This window comes from Octopus bimaculoides, chromosome 15 (assembly GCF_046866305.1).
Source record: "Octopus bimaculoides isolate indiv1 chromosome 15, ASM4686630v1, whole genome shotgun sequence".
Classification (NCBI taxonomy): domain Eukaryota; kingdom Metazoa; phylum Mollusca; class Cephalopoda; order Octopoda; family Octopodidae; genus Octopus; species Octopus bimaculoides.
Window position 1 is genome coordinate 41,472,707 of NC_142942.1, and position 16,488 is coordinate 41,489,194.

Sequence of the window (16,488 nt, forward strand, 5' to 3'; positions counted from 1 at the left end):
GGAGAAGGAAATACTTTTTGCGATGCAATTTCTGAAATATCTCATTGTAAGCCTGAAAGGTTAGCCTGAAACAAGAATAATCCTCTCAGTTATTTATTTGCATCACAATTATTTCAGATATTTCACGAGAATGTAGAGCTCTGAAGTGAAACAGTGAGAATTCTGCAGAGCAAACAGCAAGCATTGTGTTGGCTTAGAATGCTGAGATCAAGTTTATATATAAATGTGAATGTGAATGTGAATTTGTGTGCGCGTCCGTCCGTCTGCATGCATGCATATATACAAACGCATATACATGCACGACAGGCTAACGCATAGTTTCCGCCTACGAAATTCCTCTCAGAGTGTATCAGCCAAACCGGGATTATGGAAGGAAACATTTGCCCAATGCGCCGCGCGGTGGGATCGATTCCGGAAACGCATGGGTTTGAAGTTAACATCTTAACTACATACCATGCTTACAATGTGTGTGTGTGTGTGTGTGTGTGTGTGTGTGTGTGTATGTGTGTGTATGTGTGTTATTTCTTCACTACCCACAAGGGGCTACACACAGAGGGGACAAACAAGGACAGACAAACGAATTAAGTCGATTATATCGTTCCCAGTGCGTAACTGGTACTTATTTAATCGACCCTGAAAGGATGAAAGGCAAAGTCGACCTCGGCGGAATTCGAACTCAGAACGTAGCAGCAGACGAAATACCGTTAAGCATTTCGCCCGGCGTGCTAACGTTTCTGCCAGCTCGCCCATGTATGTATGTATGTGTATCAATACACACACGCGCGCACAACTATATTCACATGTGGATATTTAAAGTTTCGTATAACCAACGAAATATAAGAATTCATTATAAATATCTTGTTTTACATACAAGCAAATACAATGCATATAGTTCAGTATGGACTGATAGAAATAGAAGCCAAATTTTCCTTCAATCTTATTGTATTAAGTAAAGCGCACATTAGATAATGTAGTCTAGAATGGCACTCCGTCGCTTACGACGTCGAGGGTTCCAGTCGATCCGATCAACGGAACAGCCTGCTCGTGAAATTAACGTGCAAGTGGCTGAGCACTCCACAGACACGTGTACCCTTAACGTAGTTCTCGGGGATATTCAGCGTGACACAGTGTAACAAGGCTGACCCTTTGAATTACAGGCACAACAGAAACAGGAAGTAAGAGTGAGAGAAAGTTGTGGTGGAAGAATACAGCAGGGTTCGCCACCATCCCCTGCCGGAGCCTCGTGGAGCTTTAGGTGTTTTCGCTCAATAAACATTCACAACGCCCGGTCTGGGAATCGAAACCGTTATCCTATGACCGCGAGTCCGCTGCCCTAACCACTGGGCCATTGCGCCTCCACAATGTAGTCTTACATACCCCTAAAAGACGTGATGGCTATATTTGGAATGTGTCTGATCATAGGTCTGCTTAGTCAAGGCTGACCAGAGACCGGACAACAGCTATTATCACTTCTGATATCAATAAAATAAAGTATTAGCCACGCATTGGGATCAATATAATCCGTTGCCTCTCTCTCTATCTCTCTCTCTCTCTCTCTCTCTCTCTCTCTCTCTCTCTCTCTCTCTCTCTCTCTGTCTCTGTCTCCACTTTTTCTAGCCTTGTGATAGTTGTGTGAGAATCATAAAATAGGACATTAGACGGCAAAACAAATATAAAAACAAAAAAAGATTCCCGAAGACAATTTGCTATGAAGCAGCTCGTACGATGAAAATTTGTTTGAAATGTTGTAGGTTACTATGAGAAAGCTTTAGTAAGGAGTGGTTTCTGGGAAGAGATTAAATAATAATAATAATAATAATAACAACAATAATAATCATAATAATAATCTTTTCTACTCTAGGCACAAGGCCCGAAGTTTTGGGGGAGGGGGCCAGTCGATTAGATCGACCCTAGTACGCAACTGGTACTTAATTTATCGACCCCGAAAGGATGGAATGCAAAATTATTATTATTATTATCATTATTATTATCATTATCATCATCATCATCATTATCATCATTATTATTATTATTGTTATTATCATTATTATTATTATTAATATCATCATCATCATCATCATCATTATACTTTTCGACTTTAGGCACAAGGCCTTAAAAATTTTGGGGGGGGAGGGGACTAGTCGATTATATCGACCCCAGTGCATAACTGCTACTTATTTCATCGACCCCGAAAGAATGAAAGGCAAATTTAACCTCAGCGGAATTTTAAGTCAAAACGTGAAGACGGACGAAATGCCGCTACGTATTTTGCCCGGCGTGCTAACGATTCTGATAGCTTATAGTAATAATAATAATAATAATAATAATAATAATAATAATAATAATAATAAAGTAGAGCTACTACAGAAAGTTTGTCTCTTAGGGGCAGGAAAGATTGTCAGGAGGGTTCTAAGCACTTGAAAGACTGCTGGAAATTGTGGATACTTATAGTTACAGGTAGTAACCCGCTATCCACAAAAAATCCTACCATGAATAAGACTGTACCTAAGTCAAACCAAAATAATGATGATGATCGTTTCTACTATAGGCACCAGACCTGAAATTTGGGGAGAAGGGACTAGTCGATTACATCGACCCCCAATGTTTTACTGGCAATTAATTTATCGACCCCGAAAAAATGAAAGGCAAAAATCGACCTCGGTGAAATTTGAACTCGGAACGTATAGATGGGCGAAATGCCGCTAAGCACACAACAATATATATATATAAACAAAAATACGATACAGAATTACAATTCTCCTAAGAACCTTGAAGTTTGTACTTGCATCGCTTGAAAATACTTCGGTCACATTTTCCCAAACATCACATTTTAAACACTGTTCCCATTAAAATCAGCTGCTCTACAACTCTACCTTTGCAGAGTCTTTGTCAAATATCAACTGTCAAAAAATCGTGCATATTTCCAACCACTCCAAATTCGTAATTGTATACATTCCTCTAGATGGTAAATGTTTGATGAGTTACACAAAAGTATCATCTGCTAATGTACTGATTGTTAAAACTCTTAATGAACTAACGGTAAACATGCTCAAATCAACGTACTATCAACATACGTTAACGTTCAAAAATTCAACCAAACAATAGAGACACTACTTTTCCTAAATATATTTAGAGTGGAAAAAACCAAGACATTCACAATTAATATACACCAGGAAATTAATGATTAAGTAAAAAAGTTTATAATCAAGGAGCAATTTTTGTATATCAGGAAAATCTGTTATTCCAGAATAGAAATATTTGCAGTCAAAAGCCATCCGGATTATTTAAAAATTCAAAACTTCATTTGTCAAAATCATAATTATTTCCTTTACTCTATAACAATTTACAATGTTTAGTTTTATTAGTTGTTTAAACAATCATTCCATATTTTTATTCTTTCTCGCATTTTTCATTTTTTTAATTTCCATTTTCAAATAATGTCTATTGTTTACCCATTTATTTTGTCAATACATCAACGTTAATTTTGCAGGTTTTCAACAACCAATCATATAACTGGCTTTCAGACGTTTGTAACATCTCAACGGTATTCTAAGTCGTCTTTATAAACATATACTCATTGTTCAATCTTTATTGCTTGAAGATACGAAAACTGAAGCACAATAGCAATAGAGAAGTTAAATATCACACACACACACACACACATATACATAACTACATGTATTATGTATGTAATGTATGTAGGTAGGCATGTATGAGTGCGAATGCGTAGTGTCGATGTATGTATGGATGTATGTAATAGTTTGTAACACAAATTTTACATAAACTCATTCCCGGGAAACAATAATCTGCGCAGTGGATACTGGCAAGAGTCTTGGACGGGATACTGAGACAGCCAGACAACAACAACGAAGACAATGTTGATGATGACGACGACGACGATCATGCAGAGGATTATGATGACGACGACGATGATGATGATGATAATCTGCATATCAGAAATGTTTCAGTGGAATATGAAATATCATAACATTTTGTTTTCTCCTCGTAATTTCTTAATAATTAATGTATTGTAAAGGTTACGTAATATTATTGAGTGTATGTGTGTGAATCTGTATGCGAGAAATTATGGTATATATATATATATATATATATATATATATATATTATATGTGGAAGGCGGGGTGTTCCACGAAACACAGCTCACTCACTAATCCACTAATCTCTTTGTCATATACATACACACACACACACACATATATATATATATATATATATATATATATAAAACACGCGGTGATGGGAGTTAGATAAGGTGGAAACGTATGATATTGCGTACTAATATACACACACAAACTTATAGATATGTTAGATGTGTACGTAGCGTGAGTGTATAGATACATAAGCATACATACACGTATATAATGTACATATACGTGTATACATAAGTTTATTTCTATACGCGCGTGCGTACATACATATACTTAAGTATATATGTATTTATGTGCACTCATGAAAATACACATATACATGTGTGTGAGTGAATGTGTATGAGTGTACGGGTGCGCATGCACATACAGGTGGTGCGACTGGCATTTCTGGGAAGAATTTGTCCAGATACCATTTTGAAGGTTTGGAGGAATTATTCTTCTTTGATTAATTTCTAGGTAAGAAACAAGATTGACTGGAATAGAACCTTTTGAGTTTAAAAAGAAATGAAAAAAAAAAAAAAAAGGCTCGCATTGCAGGTTCAAGAGGAGGAATGGTACAGGGTTCCAACCTTGGAATTTTTAATGTTAATGTCACACTTTTGATAAATTCTTCCTCACAGACGCGGTTTTGGAGAGAATTGAATCTAAAAGGGTCAAAGCGATCAAAGCCTGTCGTAATTTTTTTTTCCTCAACTTCTGATCTATTCTGAGGTGATACTTTGAATGGGGAAGGGGGCATGCGCGCGTTTGTCTACATATGTATGTATGTGTATATGTATATATATATATATATATATATATCCCCACACACACACATATATATATACATACGTGTGTATGTATGTATGTATGTATGTATGTATGTATACAGCGAATTCTTCAGTAGCTTCAGTTTCAACTCAACTACTTTGATTAGACGCAAAGTGTATTTAACATGTCTTAGCGTATAATATTTGTATGTGTTAATATTTCACATATGTACGCGTATGTATGTGTGTTTGTATTGTATATGAACAGAATCATGTGATTCCTTAATGCCGTGGCCCCATTAATATTTACTTTACATTAAGCCGTATATAACGTATTCCGTTGCACAAGGAGACTTAGAGTGGGTGAGTGTTTAGTAAAGGAGAGCGGAAAGGAAGGAGAGTAATGTGTTATTATACTCTTCCTTCTAATATCTTTAAGACTAAAACATTTCCAGTCGGTGGTGGATGATAAATATAGTGGCAATAGGAAATTGATGAGTTTGAGTTCAAATTGTGTTATAATAATTCGTAGTTTCTGGGGGGGGGGGGTTCCTCCTCTATTTAACTGTGACCATGCTGGGTGCAATATATTACACTATGTAGCACGATTTTTGTCTTTGGGTAACAACTATTTGCTTACTCTTAGAAAGTATGAACAATGGCTAAAATTTCCTTCAAACTTTGCTTTTGTTACATTTATTCAAATTCCTTTCAACACAGGCTATGGTGCTCCCTTACTACTCTTGCTCATGATCAGAGATACACATACTATCAGCCATTAAGGGACATGCTCAAATGGTTAAGATCAAGCAACTGATAAGTAAATGATGTGGTACTGAGCAGATTATTTGCTATAACAATATTTCTGTTTCAGCAACTCAGCTCTGAATCTGTCTGAAATGTAATAGAAAATAGGTCAGTTTCAAAACATTGATGTCTTGGTGACAGAAGCAGTTTGAATGGAATAGTAGTCATTTCCTTTGATTTCTAGATAGAAGTAAATAGGAAATAACACTTATCGACCAAAGATAAAAATAAATTGAAATTTTGTTACACAGTATAAATATAGTGTCAACTGGAAACTGGTGGGTTATAATAATTGAGTTATAATAATTCGTATTGTTTCTGGGATATTTTCCTCCTTTATTGAACTGTGGTCATGCAGAGGGCAATATATTATTGATCTCATTACATTATCAGAAGGTTGAAATTTTGTAGGAAAAGGGCATTGAGGAGTTTGAATTGATTTTTCTCCCTCTCGACCTGTCCGCCCCGCCTCCTCCGGTCTTATCGGTGAGGAAAGTTGAGATAGCCCTTGGTAGAATTCGAACTCAGAATATAGAAAGATGGACCCAGAAAGATAGACTCAGAAAGATATTTAGCCAAGCGCTCGACCGTTTCTTTCTCGTTCACCCACCCCAACTAGCATTACCACCGCTGCCGTCTTTATAAACTTTTCTACCATCCTTCCCATCGTCGTCACTCCTCACCACCATCACCATCACCACTAAGAACCATTCTCCCCACTGCTGTCTCGCTACCATCGTCACTGCTACCTTTATAAATGAGAAAAGTAAAGGTAGAGTCTGAAAAAATTTATGAACCTTTGATAAAATATATTATTTGAGGTAACCTACGTATTAAGGAGCAGCCAGAACCCTTAATATTGTTTGAAGTAAGCTGCACGCTAAGATGGGTACTAAAACTCTTAATGAAATATATCGAAGTAATGCGTACGTAATTCTACCTGTTTGGCCGTCTTAAGATTTATAAGGAAGAGAAGAAATAGGGTTTTGTGATGTTCATGCATATCTTTGACGTGGATATTCTGACCATGATCATTGAGCTTTCTGGTCTATTTCCCTCAAGACCTTTAAACGTGTTACCCGCAAGCCCTTTATTCTAATAGCTCCTTTCCTCAAACTGCTACTCTTCGAAACTCACAACCACTGTCTGATTTTCCTCGGGTCTATGATATTCGATCCTTTAAGCTTTCTGTCAATCAACTTCTTTAGAATTTGCAGATCCCTTCTTTTCTTTCTTTGCAGTCCCTTACGCTACAGTGGCCCCAAAATCTTTAGGAGATAAGATCGTACAAAATGTGTTATTTGTCTGAGAAAGACCAACAAATTATGGTGTTTTCTTCAATTTTCCACTGTCTCGGAAATCTTGGGGGAAGATTAGATACATTGCCCGTACTTTTACTTCTGACTGGGTCATAAAAATATTTTTTTAAACCTACCGAGATGGATGACATTGCATTTCCTGTTTTATGAAATCGATATAATAAAGTACCAGTGATGAATTGGTATAATAATTTACACTCTCGCTCCGCTGTGCATTAAAGCTAAACATGATGATTAAGGATCCGCCAAATGGCATTAACTGCTTCGCGAAATCCCTCTATCGGAGTTCAAATTTACAACCTGATCATGCCAAGAATCTGGTACATATCGAGACAATATCGCTGATTATTTTTGATGGTCTAAAAAGATTCTACAAAATTCAATGTCTAGTGTAGGGACAAAACCTCGCATTTAAGAGAACGATTTATATTATTGATTATATAAATCCCAGAAGTTACTGCTACTTAATTTTATCGACCTCCGAAGAATGAAATACAAAGTTACTTGCGACAAAATTCGAACTCAGGGCGTAAATAACCGTAAATAAATATTGCAAAGCATTCTATCCGACGTTGGAACGATTCTGCCAATTTTAAACTGAATGTTGCTGATTATCTTAGTAAATCAATAAATTCAGATATTTGATAAAGAGTTTGTAAGAGGAACAAGGTAATCTTGTATAATTAGGAAACTGTAACAAATGTAATTAACATCTAGAGTTCTCTGTAAACGGGAAAAGACAGGATGGTCATGGCTTTGGCTATAAGTCTGATTTTGATTATAGTTCCACTTAACCACAACCGATCTAGGGTTACACAACAAAAGCATTACTTGTCTTTAATTAGTATAATTACTAATAACTATTATAATTACTACCAAGAAGACCTCAACTCTATATCGCTCACAAATAAAGTCTTACTATCTTAAAAAAAAAATGGAAGGTCATGAAATAGTGTAGTCTTAGATGCTGCTATGGCCCAGTGGTTAGGGCAGCGGACTCGCGATCATAGGATCGCGGTTTCGATTACCAGACCGGGCTTTGTGAGTGTTTATTGAGCCAAAACACCTAAAGCTCCACGAGGCTCCGGCAGGGGATGGTGGCGAATCCTCCTGTACTCTTCCACCACAACTTTCTCTCACTCTTACTTCCTGTTTCTGTTGTGCCTGTAATTCAAAGGGTCAGTCTTGTCACACTGTGTCACGCTGAACATCCCCTAGAACTACGTTAAGGGTACACGTGTCTCTGGAGTGCTCAGCCACTTGACGTTAATTTCACGAGCAGGCTGTTCCGTTGATCGGATCAACTGGAACCCTGGACGTCATAAGCGACGGAGTGACAACAACAACAACAAGATGCTGCTATGAAAACGAGATGAGCATGGTTGGAATTCCATGATTATGGGTCTCCGTAATCAAGGTTGACGCAGGGCTAAACAATAACATCATTTAAAATGTTAACATTACCACCATACTATCAAAATACACGAACATTACCATCACCCTCACCACCGCACCGCACCACATCACCACCACCACCACCACCACTACAACAACAACAACAACACTGCCACCAGCGCCATCATCACAATAATTGATTTTAAGGAAACTTTACGTTATGCTAATTTATTTCATCCCCAATAGATAACATCAAATAGATTTTCTGTGTGACTAAATTTAATCATAGTTTTAGCTTTCAGAATTCAGTCTGAGTTGATTCTCACAAAAGCTTCCAGTGAAATCTCATTAATAACTGCTACCTAAATATAATTCCTGCTGACTTACAAATAACCGACACTACTATACAATAAATCTTGACAATCTTTAATGATTCCAAAGAGACTGAAGTCTTATCAAAATACCAATAACATTATAATCATCATCATCATCATCACCATCATAATCAGCAGTACTTACAGTAGTAGTAGTAGTAGTAGTAGTAGTAGCAGCAGCAGCAGCAGCAGACAGATGAGAGATATATTTCTCTGTTCTCCCTGGATATGAAGTCAGTCCTATGTCACATAACTTTCCCAGACGATCTCGTATCTTTACCAAAAAGTCACTGCCACCATCTGTACAACATCAGTAGCCAAAGTGATGCACTGATGCAGGCAGTGCAGAATAAAGAATGAGTGATAATTATGGAAAACTAGGAAATTCATCATTTAATAAGTTCCTTGAGTTCAGCTGTCTAGGGTGTGAAAATTGATTAAACGTTTTGATAATTAAGTTAAAGGCTGATGTAATTAAGAAAAGTGGGAGAAAAATTCATAATTATTTGGAAACATCCTTTTAGTCGGAGACAGAAAAAAACCTAGCGACAATTGTAACTCTCAAAGGAGATATAATATGAAGAAATTAAGAATTAATCTCTCTGAGTTAATTTACGTGGTTAGTGAAAGGTGAATCTTTTCTTTGCAGAGAGGGAACAGAATGTTTTGAAATTTCAAATTTCATCAGTCAAGTATAATATGGTCAAATCTGATAATGAGTTGCCATAATTTTTTACGTACAGATAAATACTTCTGAAGAATTTTTGGACAATACAATTTTACATGTCAAACAGAAACTTAATTTATCGAAACCGTCAAGGAACTGTTTACAGGATAAAGGTGTACCCTAACCAGAAACAATGAAATACATGCAGAGGATTTGAACTTCCAGTATCTTAATTACTTAATCATTTTATTTCTGTACATATAATTAATGAGTGATAAGACAAGCTGCTATGAGGTCACTTGACCTGCTAGTTGCTGGCACTCCGTCGCTTACGACGTCGAGGGTTCCAGTTGATCCGATCAACGGAACAGCCTGCTCGTGAAATTAACGTGCAAGTTATATATACGACGGGCTTCATTCAGTTTCCGTCTATCAAATCCACTTACATGGTTTTCGTCGGCCCGAGGCTATAGTAGAAGACACTTGCCCAAGGTACCACACAGTGGGACTGAACCCAGAACCATGTGGTTGGTAAGCAAGCTACTTACCACTCAGCTACTCCTATGATGATTATTGTATATATATATATATATATATATATATATATATATATATATATATATATTATACAATTTTATAAATATATTGATTACAAATCATCAAGCTTGAACGCACTGTAAATAAACACTTTTCCTTCTCTTCTCGTGAGAACTTCGATTTTGCTTCTTTTCTAATTGAGCTACAAACTTTCTATTGTAATTATGTTGTTGTTGTTGTTGTTGTCGTCTTTGTATTTGATAAAAGTTCCATCAGAACGTCACATATAATCTACATCAAAATCACAAGTCGTTACTATTACACAAAACACTGTATTGTCTTCGTCTCTCTCTCTCTTTTTCTCTCTATCTCTCTTTAAATGTTCCATCGTTGTTACTTATAAATCGGACTTGATGTGTTTAGTGTTTTGATGTTTGCGGTCCCGAGGTGAATTGGCAGAGAGGATCGAGCATCAGGGCACTTTACTCTGTGAGTTCCAACCCTGCCAGATCAACATTTTCATCCCTTCGAGATTGTTAAATGAAATACCAGTTCAATCCTGGGGTCGATCCTTTTCTCTCTCTGTATTGTAAACCAACACCTGAAACTTGATTTTCAGAGCAACAATGAAGAACACGCTGACGATGGGTGCTGCTGCATAAACAGTAACAAAATCCCTACAAAATTTGTTGGAAGGTCCCTACACAAGATTCCTATAACATTCACTGGGGCCGTGTGGTAAGAAGCATTCTTCCCAATCACATGGTTGGGGATTCAGTTCCTTTGCGTGGCACCTAGGACAAGTGCCTTGTGGGTGGATTTAATAGACGGAAACTGAAAGAAGCCCACCGCGCGCGCGCGCGCGTGTGCGTGCGTGCGTGCGTGCGTGCGTGCGTGCGTGCGTGCGTGCGTGCGTGCGTGCGTGCGTGCGTGCGTGCGTGCGTGCGTGCGTGCGTGCGTGCGTGCGTGCGTGCGTGCGTGCGTGCGTGCGTGCGTGCGTGCGTGCGTGCGTGCGTGCGTGCGTGCGTGCGTGCGTGCGTGCGTGTGTGTGTGTGTGTGTGTCCCACCATCACCGCTTGACAACTGGTGCTAGTGTGTTCATATACTCGTAACTTGGCGGTCCGGTAAAAGACAGTGATAGAATAAATACCAGACTTTTAAAAACATAAATGCTGGGATTGATACATTTGACTAGAAATTCTTCTAGGCCGTGTCCCAGCATGGCCGCAATCTAATGACTGGAACACGTAACATATAAAAGATAAAAGCTATCCTGGGGTAAGCACACAACCAATGCTGAGCTTGCTAACCTACCACCAATAACAACGGCACTGACTCAACCAAGATTATTGAGGTTGTAGAGATGAGGAGAAAGTACATCAGTTGTTGCTATGGAAACCTACTCAAAGTAAATGATCAAGACGAAGACCTCAATTGACCAATTGGGATATAAAACACAGGGATAAAATTAAAAACACATCCTGCTCCAATAAAGAAGGCAACCCTGTCTAGTGAATGAAGGTCACTTGTTGGTTGTCCAAGTTCGCTCATAGAAGAAAAAAGAAATGCACCAGTAATTAAGTTGTGTCCAGGACACACTGATTCAATGTGAGAACTACTTTAAAGGTATACATGTCTGAAATTTGGGGACGGTGTGTATTTAGCCGATGACATCGACCTCAGTGCTTGACAAGCCCTTATTTTATCAATCCCCAAAAGGATGAAAGGAAAAGTCGAGCCTGGTTGAATTCGAACTCAGAATGCAAGGACAGACAAAATGTTACTAAGCATGCTAACAATTCTGCCAACTCACCACCTTCTTCTTCTTCTTCTTCTTAATAATAATAATAACAATAATAATAACAATAATAATAACAATAATAATAACAATAATAATAATAATAATATCGGTTTCAAATTTTGGCACAAGGCCAGCAATTTCGGGGGAGGGGTTAAGTCGACTCCATCGACCCCAGTGTTCAACTGGTACTTACTTTATCGACCCTGAAAGGATGAAAGGCAAAGTCGTCCTCGGCAGAAATTGAACTCAGAGCATAAAGATGGACGAAATACCACTAGGTATTCAACCCGGTGTGCTCATGATTCTGCCAGCTTATATCGCTTTAATAACGGTTTCAATTTTTAGCACAAGGTCAGCAAATTTCGGGGAGTGGTTAAGTTTGATTACATCGACCCAAGTACTCAGCTGGTACTTATTTCATCAACCCCCAAAAGAATGAAAGGCAGTGTTGACCTCGGCAGAATTTCAACTCAAAATATGAAGACAGGCGAAACGCCGCTGAGCATTCAGCTTGGAATACAAACAATTCTGCCAGCTCGCTGCTTTAATAATAATAAAAATCCATTCTACTCCAGGCACAAGGCCTGAAATTTGGGGGAGGGGCGTAGTCAGTTACATCAACCCCCAATACTCAACTGGTACTTATTTTATTGACCACCAAAAGGGTAAGAGGCAAAGTCGACCTCATTTTTAATATAGGCACGATGCCTCAAATTTGAGAAAGGAGGCGGGTTGATTTCATCAACCGCATTATTTCACTGGTACTTTATTTTATCCACCCTAGAGGAATGTAAGAGAAAGTTGACTTCAGTAAGGTCTGAACTCAGAATGTAAAGATTTGGATAATTATCTTTTTCTTTTACAGCCACAAGGTGACGACAGCATTACAGAACAGGTCAGAAAAAGTGTGGGAGGTTTACATTAGAAATTTGTATCAATTAAGAGCGGTAAAGAGGAAAAAAAAAGCAAAGGAAACGAAAAAGGAGAAAAAAATGATGACAAGGAAAATGTGATAGAAAATATTGAAATATGTGATTAATAATAAAATCAATATTTGGGAGGAAAATTGTTTGCTTATGTAAGCAGCGGAATCTGAAAATGTCATGTGAACAATTAACAAGCGCTGTGAATGTTTGGCTCTCACCCTGGCACCTTAGTACAATTAATCATCGCCATCATTATCATCATCAGCAGCAGCAGCAGCACCACCACCACCACCATCTTCATCACCACCAGCATCATTTGTCTACTGCAAACAGTCAACCATTTAAAGCAATGGGAATACGGCTTCTGCATTAGATATGGCAAATTAGCTGCATTACGCATGCACATTTATCTCCCCCTCTCTCTCCAAATATATATATATATATATATATATATATATGGGTGATGCATCAAACACTGTGGCTAAGGGCTACTGCAAGCTGACTCAGCCAGCATGTTTATAGTTTTTTTTGTCAATTCCAAGAAATTTTCTCGATGACAAAATGCAGTTCAAATATGCCTGAAGCATATTTGTACTGGTAACTAGTTTTGTCACACATACATAGGCACACATATATGCTGTTGTAAATATTTGAGTTTTCTACAGTTATATATATTAATGATTTCTCTCTCTATGTATTTAATGAATGCATGCATGTATTCATCTTCATGTGTGTGTCTGTGTGTGTGCATGCATATGTTTGTGTGTGTCTGTATGTATATATATATATATATGTGTGTGTGTGTGTGTGAGTGTGTGTATGTAATATAAATGTTAACATATGGTTGTTCTCAGATAAAATAAAATATTTGAAATATGACAAAGAACTTATTTAGAGATGCCTTTATTGTATATCTATATAAAAGCACATACATACATATATACACAAACATCGAGTGTAACACAATTTTTAGAGAAAGTTATGCCATATCTCTGTGCATTATGTGAAACAAATAAAAAGGCTTGCTGCCATAAAGGGCAACTGGCCATTTAATACTCCCAGAAAAAAATACCATTTCACATCCTACGCCAACATGGAAAAACAAATGCAAAAACAAAGATAAGCATGGCTTTTATATATATATATATATATATATATATATATATATATATATATATATATATCGTTGATATTGCGCACAAGTGCCGTAAGTCCAAAACGTTGCTTTTTCAAGAAACGAAAACGTAGTTTCACCATTCCATTTCTTTTTACATTAGCAACAGTTTCAGCTTAACAATAATTCTTTGTTGGGTGCACAAAAGCGGAATTCCATGCATGTATGATATTTTCAGTGAGAAATATTTATACAAAACTGTCGACTGTGAGATTTACTACACTTGAAAAATGCTAAACCGTTGTACAACTCTGACAATTTTCTTATATTGGCATCTGATGTAGCTGGAGATACGATAGTTTGACCAAAAGAACCAGCTATTGCAAGCAAAATTAAATATTGAAAAAACAAAAAAAGCATTTGGCTGATTTTGGACATACGACAGTTTAATATAATAGCAACGATATATATAATCTTAATATAAATTTGAGGGATGGTTCTCTGTCCGTTACGTTTTTATATTCGTTAACTCCTCCAAGACCGTTGGTGCAAAGACAACGAAATGCAAACCAACAACTCCCCTAATCACAAGGAATGTCCTAAGGGGAGTCTATTTTTTTAAGGGTCGCCTAATTGGGGCTCCACTAATCCCTTATTTTTACTACATTTTAAACTAAATACATGGCATTGGCGACCAAATCAGAGCAATCACATGAATTTCATACAATGAACTCCCAGCCAGTATCGTAAGAAGGTTTAATTTCTGAATAGCCGCTTAAATGGGGCCCCACTAACCCCCGTATTTTTACTGCATTTAACTCGCTCCTATGCTTATTGATTAAACTGTGATCAGCATCAGCGCTTAGCACATTTGCAGAAATAAGTTTCATTACAGGATAGAGGAGCCGAAGGTTTCAAAAGTGTCCTCCACAGGAGCTAGCCTGAATGCTTCCCGAAGGGGGGGGGGGGGCTTCAAGGCTAGTATATATATAATTCATCCTTATCGTTGTTTTCATCATGTCAACCGTTAACCCCCAACACATATTTTGTTTTTCCATTTTTTTCTCCCTCTCAAAGAGTATAAGCTTGAACCATCAAAGACTTTTCCATCCTTCCCAAGTGTCAAATTAATACATTTGCTCGTTGTTACATCACCTATCTTACTCTTTTGATTTCTGTCCAACTGAACTATGTATATATATATATATATATATATATATATATATAGCATTTTTAGCTGCTATTTCTGAACTTCGGTATGTGGTGAAGCAACCTGTTGCTGATCCCTTAATTTTGTTTATATATACATATATATATATATACATATATATATATATATATATATATATATATATATATATATATATATATATATATATATATATTGCCAGGCTTAAAAATCAACTAGGATCGATATGATCATTAAGAGTCCACATAAGATTTGGGGACAAGGGTCATGCAACAAAACAGTAAATTGGGGATCCATAATAGTATTTTAAGGGACCTGAAAAAAATTTGCTTAAGCTGCAGGTATTGGTATGCATTGCAAGAAACAGCTAGAGTTCTTTGTCTAATTTTAAATCGTTCAACCTCCACAAATTAATGTGTAAAGCAAAATAGGAATTTCTGTAAAACTAGCTTTTAAACATAGAATGCTTGTGGGGGCCTACCAGAAAAAAAATAGCAATCAAAGGGGTCCATACAAAAAAAGTGGTTGAGAAACCTTGGAAACCCTTCATGGGTGTCCTAGCATGGGCACAGTTGAAAGATTGAAAAGATTGAAAAAAGTATATATATATATATATATATATATATATATATATATATATATATATCACGGTGGTGCATCAGCATGGCCGCAGCTCTAAGCTGAAACTTAAAAATAAAATAAAATATATAGTTATATATATATATATATATATATATATATATATATAGAGAGAGAGAGAGAGAGAGAGAGAGAGAGAGAGAGAGAGAGAAGAGAGAGAGAGAGTGACAGACACGTGGCTCAGTGGTTAGGGTACCAGCATCATGATCGTAAGATTGTGGTTTCGATTCCTGGACCGGGCGACGCGTTGTGTTCTTGAGCAAAACACTTCATTTCACGTTGCTCCAGTCCACTCAGCTGGCAAAAAATGAGTAACGCTGCGATGGACTGGCGTCCCGTCCAGCTGCGGAACACATACGCCATAGAAACCGAGAAACCGGGCCCGTGAGCCTGTCTAGGCTTTAAAAGGGCGCATTTATATTTTATATATATGTACACACACACTCACGCACACACACACACACACACACACACACACACGTAGACATACATACACAGAAGGGTGTGCTGAAAAGTTCCTGGCTTTAAGGGTGTTGTGAAAGACTTTGTCGGAGGCCCAACCTTCTGAGGGCTTAGAAAAACTGAAGGACCGCTGCAATAAGTGTGTGAATCTGAGAAGGGAATATGTTGAATGAAATCATAATTAACTGATCCTCCTGTATTTTCTTTTACCGGCAGCCAGAAACTTTTCAGCACCCCATTGTAGTCTTGGATAAAGAGTACCAGACTCAAAGACAGGATAGCCACAGTTGAAACTCAGCATGATCAGGAATATTAATTACTGGAGGGTGTTGTGAGGCTG

The 16,488-nt window shown here is 37.4% G+C and overlaps 1 protein-coding gene across 4 annotated transcripts in view; it reads right to left on the minus strand.

The window, feature by feature from the left end:
- Positions 1 to 16,488, minus strand: part of LOC106873815 (four-jointed box protein 1) — a 181,698-nt gene that overhangs the window by 6,427 nt on the left and 158,783 nt on the right. Inside the window, exon 1 of one of the 4 annotated variants that reach the window (XM_089363773.1) lies at positions 8,959 to 9,108. The exons of the other annotated variants lie outside the window; for them this stretch is intronic. The gene's annotated coding sequence lies outside the window, so the exon portion shown is untranslated. Of the gene's footprint in view, positions 1 to 8,958; positions 9,109 to 16,488 lie in introns of those variants that run through there. 4 annotated transcript variants of the gene reach the window in all.